Below are 5,855 nucleotides of genomic sequence, written 5' to 3' on the forward strand. Positions count from 1 at the left end.
AGGTACATGCATAAATTTGCATGTCTGAGCAGCCTCTCAGGCTGTTGTTGCTGGAAGCAGAGCCCGGGCCTAGGGCGGCAGGCTCTTATGGTGGCCTTCAGGCCCTCTTGGCCAGGTTCTGCGAGCCCTCCCCTGGGACGGGATGATTTGTCTCTTCTCCTCCTTTCCTACCATGGTTGTCTTTAGCCCTCCTTCCCTCTTCCCTCTCTCTCTATCCCCAAGAGTTTCCAGTGTTTCCTCTTCCCTCTGGTGTCTTCTCTAGCCACGATTGCTCAAATGGCAGGCAGAGGACGTGCCGAGGGTGTGTGGTATGGTGTCCCCTCACATCTCATTTCTCCGCTCTGTAGTTCGATGTGTCACTTGTTCAGCTGCTGCTGCTGCTCATTAAATATAATGAGCAGGAGCTCATATAATAAATTAAATATAATTGGCAGGAGCAGTTACAGGGTCGTGGATCTTGGACCAAGATCCTCAAAACCCCCTGGCTATGCGAGGTTTCCCTGCCGCACGTGCACTGCCTTTGTGTCCTGACGCTCTGTTTCTCCAGGAATGTCGGTATTTGCGTGGGGAGTTTCAAGGACCTGCCTGTGGACGCGACGGCCCCTACACGCCTGACGTGTTCCTCTGGTGCTGCATCCTCTTCTTCGCCACCTTTGCCCTGTCAAGCTTCTTGAAGAAGTTTAAAACCAGCCACTACTTTCCAACCAGAGTAAGTAGAAGATGGTGGCCAGCGTCCATCTCCACACTCGTTTCCCAAAATGGCTTTCCCGGAGCACTAAGCAGTATTTGCCCCGCCTTGGTCAAGCTGGGAAACGTTGGCATTTGCAGGCCAAGCTCTCCAAGAGCTTGGATGTCCCGCACTCATTTCCATGAGTGCAAAATCATCGTAGCATTTCCCACCTGCCTCGTGACCTGCCCCAGATTGAAGATTTTGGGGGTTTGATTTTTTTTTAATTTTTTTTTTTTCCTCCTCAGGTAGTAGGAAGTCAGGTTTCCCAAAGTTTTGGGGTTTGGGGTTTTTTTTCCTTACCTTCTGTGCATTATGTGCTCGAGCGGAAAGTAGAGTCAAATGAGGAGCTTCCTTTTGAGGACTAAAGGATGCCTCAGTGCCTTGTTGCCATTGTAGCTGTGAGTGTAGCTGTAGTGGCAGGCATCTGTTTTCTTATTTTTAATGTTATTTTTATTATTTTTAGGTTTTGACTTAAACCAACCCTTGTCCGCCTAATTAAGCTTTTTTTATTGTCTGACACCAGATCTCACAGGGACAAACACAGCAACAGTATCTAAGCAAGGGATCAGGCTGCACGTGCTCAGAGGGGTGGTGGGATCTGGTTAACCAGCCTTAATGTTGTGGATGTCTGCAACTCTTGCATCTCACGTTACGGCCCTGTTTGCCATGCCCCTTTCACCTCTGGTTCCTTGCCCCAGGTACGGTCCACAGTGAGCGACTTTGCTGTTTTCCTCACCATCGTCATCATGGTGCTCCTTGACTTTGTGGTTGGGATCCCATCGCCGAAGCTCCAGGTCCCCCATGCGTTCAAGGTAATGGGGTGTTTTGGCAGGTGGGGGTGCCACAAGGTGATGCCGGGGCAGGGCAGGGCTGAGTCTGGAGGAGATGCTGGTGGTGTGACCATCTCCTCTTCCACCTCCAAGTGCCTTGCTTCCTCCTGGAAAGGAGAAGATGGCCCCAAAACTAGATGCCTACAGGAGAAGTATCTAGAGGTGCTTGCAAAGAGGAGACTGGCACTGCTGAAGCCCACGGGAGAGGGGGACATGAAGCCAGGGCTGGGAGGTGCTCTGACACAGGGAGGGAGGGGAAAATGAAAGCCAGTGGAGTGCCTGGGCTGGGAGACGATGCTGATGTGTGGGCTTTGTTGCAGCCTACCAGAGACGACCGCGGGTGGTTCATCAACCCCATAGGACCCAACCCTTGGTGGACGGTGTTGGCTGCGCTCGTCCCAGCTCTGCTCTGCACCATCTTGATATTCATGGACCAGCAGATCAGTGCCGTTATTGTGAACAGGAAGGAGCACAAGCTGAAGGTAAGGGCCTGTGAGAGATGACCCCAGCCCCTTCTGGGCTGCAGGTCTGGGGAGAAGCTCTTATTCCCGATGCTTTCTGAAGGCATTGGTTTGGGACAAGGTCAGGCTGCATGGCAGGATGCTCTCCTGGATTAGCGATGATGCAGGGAGCAAGTGACAGGGCAGTTCAGATGAGCAACCTTTTGGAGGAGCAAATTAATCTTGGAGCAATACAGAAGCGCGTTTTTGTTTTAAAATGGCAGCAGCAGCAGGTGCGGGGAATGAATTGTTTTGATGCGCTGCCAGGGATAACTCAGAGTCACACCTTCCTTGCAAGTGGTAGAATTTTCTTTGTGAGTGAAAAAAATGGTTGGGTGGTTTTGGGTTGTGGGTGGGTTTTTTTTGGAGAAGTATGTATCGCACAAGCTCCCCATATCCCTTGTGTCTGAACTCCTGCCAGATTTTCATGCCAGGTGCTTGTGCAAAGCCTGCATACACCCTTACTCGTTTCCATTTCTTGTTTTAAATTTTGAAGAAGTTGACTTGTGCTCGAGCAGGGTTTGAGTCTGACTTGCGACGTTCTCCTTGCTCTTGTGCTATGGGATGCTCTGTTTCTTGTTTTCCTGCCTGCAGAAAGGATGCGGGTACCACCTGGACCTTTTTGTGGTGGCCGTGATGCTCGGGGTGTGCTCTGTGATGGGGCTGCCCTGGTTTGTGGCTGCGACCGTCCTGTCCATCACCCACGTGAATAGCCTCAAAGTAGAGTCTGACTGCTCAGCTCCAGGAGAACAACCCAAGTTTCTGGGGATACGAGAGCAGAGAGTCACTGGCTTGCTGATCTTTGTGCTCATGGGCTGCTCCGTCTTCTTCACTTCCGTGTTAAAGGTGAGAGGAAAATGCAAACCACCCAACAACCGCGAGCTTGTTGGAGGTTACCGAAAAACAGTCCCCTCTCTGCAGGCCTGAGTAGTTAGTTGTGGAGCGGAGGAGGAGGAGGTGATCCCAACCCTTGGGGCTTGACCCACGGTGGGAACCAGCCTCCGTTAGGCTTTGCAGCCCTTCAGGCCCCCGTTTGGTGTGCTCGAGGCGAGCGAGCAACGCAACTGCTTGAATTTTCGGGTGCCTTTCAGGCCCGCCCATGTTTATGGGTTACAGTTGAGCATATTCAGACCAGCACATCTGCTCTCTTTCAAACAGGCAGCCCTTTACTGGCTGCAATTTGCTCCCCAAACGCCCCGGAGCAGCCGTTCCCAGGAGCTAAACAGACTGAGGTCATCCCCGTGGGCTTCCTTGCACGTTCCTCCCACAAAGTAATCTCGTCTCTAGGCTAAAAGGAGGCCTGTGGCCTTTGCCTGTTGCCCCAAGAATAGGCAGAAGTGTTTTTCTACCGCCACAGAATGCGGCATAGGGTAGCACGGGTGAAATCGCCTATTTTCCTCCAACCTTTCTGGAAAATAGGATTATTCTGAGGAGAGGTAACTCCCAAGTTCAGCCTAAAGCAGAGCCTTAGCTCACTCGTGCGCACAAAATCTTTAATGGTTAAAATCTGACCCATCTCTAAGCCTGAACGGAAGCTGGAAAGCTTCAAGCAATTTTAGGCAGTGCCTGCGGAAGAGGGTGGTAATACTGAAAATGCAATATAGAAAAAGAAACGATTGCATTTTTTTTTTTTTTTCTTTTTCCCCCCAGTTTATACCAATGCCTGTGCTTTATGGCGTCTTTCTCTACATGGGTGTGTCGTCGCTCAGAGGAATTCAGGTACGGACTCTTTTACAGCGTGCAGCATGTCGGCTCCCTGGTATTTTGTCTCCGTAGCAGCAGGGAAAAAAGCAGTAGCATGGGAAGAACTTCTCGCAGAGCAAGCAATGAAACTCTCTTGTGTAAGAAAAAGATTGGTGGAGGCACAGGAGGTATATAGGGCTGGGAGGACCAGGCAAGTTCAGCGCTCTCTGTTTCAGGGTTTAGGGCCGGTCAGTGTTTGGTTACGTGAAAGCGGGGGAATTCAGTGCAAAGGGAAGGCAGTTTCTACCACTGGTGGAAATCCTCGCTGGGGGATTCAGTGGGCCAAGAAATGCTAATAATGGAATGGCATGGAATAGTTGCCGTTTGGTGGGCATCTCTCAGGGGCAAGCCGGTTGATAGATGGAGCGAAGGGAAAATGGGTGCTGCTCCCAGGAGGAACGCGGTGGGATCCAGGATTTCTGACGGCAAGCGAGATGCTGCAAACTGCCTCCACGTCTCGAGAGGGCCAGAAACTTGCCGCAGTCCCAAGGTGGCAACCTTTCCCTTTTATTTTGCAGTTCTTTGATCGCTTGAAGCTGTTTTGGATGCCGGCGAAACACCAGCCGGATTTCATCTACCTGCGGCACGTGCCCTTGCGAAAGGTGCATTTGTTCACGGTGATCCAGCTGACCTGCCTCGTCCTGCTCTGGACCATCAAGGTGTCCCGTGCCGCCATCATCTTTCCCATGATGGTAAGAGCTGCCGCCGCTCGGCAGCGGGGTGTTTGCAGCGTTGGAGCGAGAGGTGGCATCGTCTCTGAGCTCACCGCATCTTCCCTCTTATTCGTGAAGGTTTTGGCTCTCGTCTTTGTCCGGAAAGCGATGGATTTCTGCTTCTCAAAGCGAGAGCTCGGCTTTCTGGATGACCTTATGCCAGAAAGGAAGAAGAAGTTGGACGATGCCAGAAATGAAGCCGGAGAAGAAGAAGAAGAGGTAAGGCTTGCTGGGTCCTCGGGGCTGGACATCTCCGTCGGGCTGTGAGATTGCCTGTTTCTCTTACAGCTTGCCTGGAAACGTTGGGGGAAGATCAGCACTCAATCGAAATAGATCCCAATAGCCTGGATCCCACGTTGTAACCTTTGTTTCCTCAAGTAGCAGTGAGCTGAACAGTTGAATACAGGTGTAATTTTTAAAACGAGTTGTTTTTCACAAAGGTCATTATCATTATGACGATTATTATTAGATGGTAATGCTGCTGCTGCTGCTGCTGGCAAGATTTGCTCATAATCGTGTTTTGAACACACAATCCCCCTGCCCCGAAATCTTTGGAGTGAACGGTTTCTCCCCTGCTGCACTAATACCTATAGCTGCCAAGGGGCAGAAGGGGAGGGCAGACTGCTAAGTTTGTGCTGGGCATTCAGCTTATCTCCACTCTGACCAAAGACAGAGAACGTGATTTGTCCCTTTTTAACATCAGGAGTCCAGGAGGGCGATGGAAGCTGCTGCTGCTGCAAGTTCAGTTCAGCTGAACGTGGGGAAGACCAGTGACGTGGATATCCTAAAGCAAGGCAGTGACAGGTAAAGCCCCACCAAGGGCCAGGACCCCCGGCAAGATTAGCTTGAAGGTGTTTGGCAGAGTTTTCTCCACTTGCCTCTTTGTGGGGCATCCCACAGAAACCAGCAGGCAGCTTGGTGGGAAAATCAAATTCGGGGGCAGGGCTGCAGGAGGTGATCGCAGGGCTCTGACCCCAAGCAGAGTGGCTGCAGCACTCGCGTTTGACCCCCAAAGCTTGCATCATCAGTGCCTTTACGGTAGCTGGAGATCCTCATGCTTACACATGCGGAGTTGCAGGCGTGATCTGTACCAGCAGTGGCTTAGGAACCCGGACCGGGGCTAAACCCCAGCAAGAGCCTTTGCACAGAGCTGTTGCTCTGCGGCTCCCCGGCTTGCCTCCCAAAACTCCTCATCCAGCAAAACCTCCCACGCTTATGTGGAGCTTTGATTCTCGGGGCTCTGCTGTTCCTCTTGCTGATGCTAATGCCCTTGGTGGCATCAGTTCCCATAATCACGGATTGCTATTTAAAATATTTATTGCAGGACTGATCTTTCTGA

Source organism: Haliaeetus albicilla, unplaced genomic scaffold, assembly GCF_947461875.1.
Source record: "Haliaeetus albicilla unplaced genomic scaffold, bHalAlb1.1 scaffold_142, whole genome shotgun sequence".
In the NCBI taxonomy this organism is placed as follows: Eukaryota; Metazoa; Chordata; class Aves; order Accipitriformes; family Accipitridae; genus Haliaeetus; species Haliaeetus albicilla.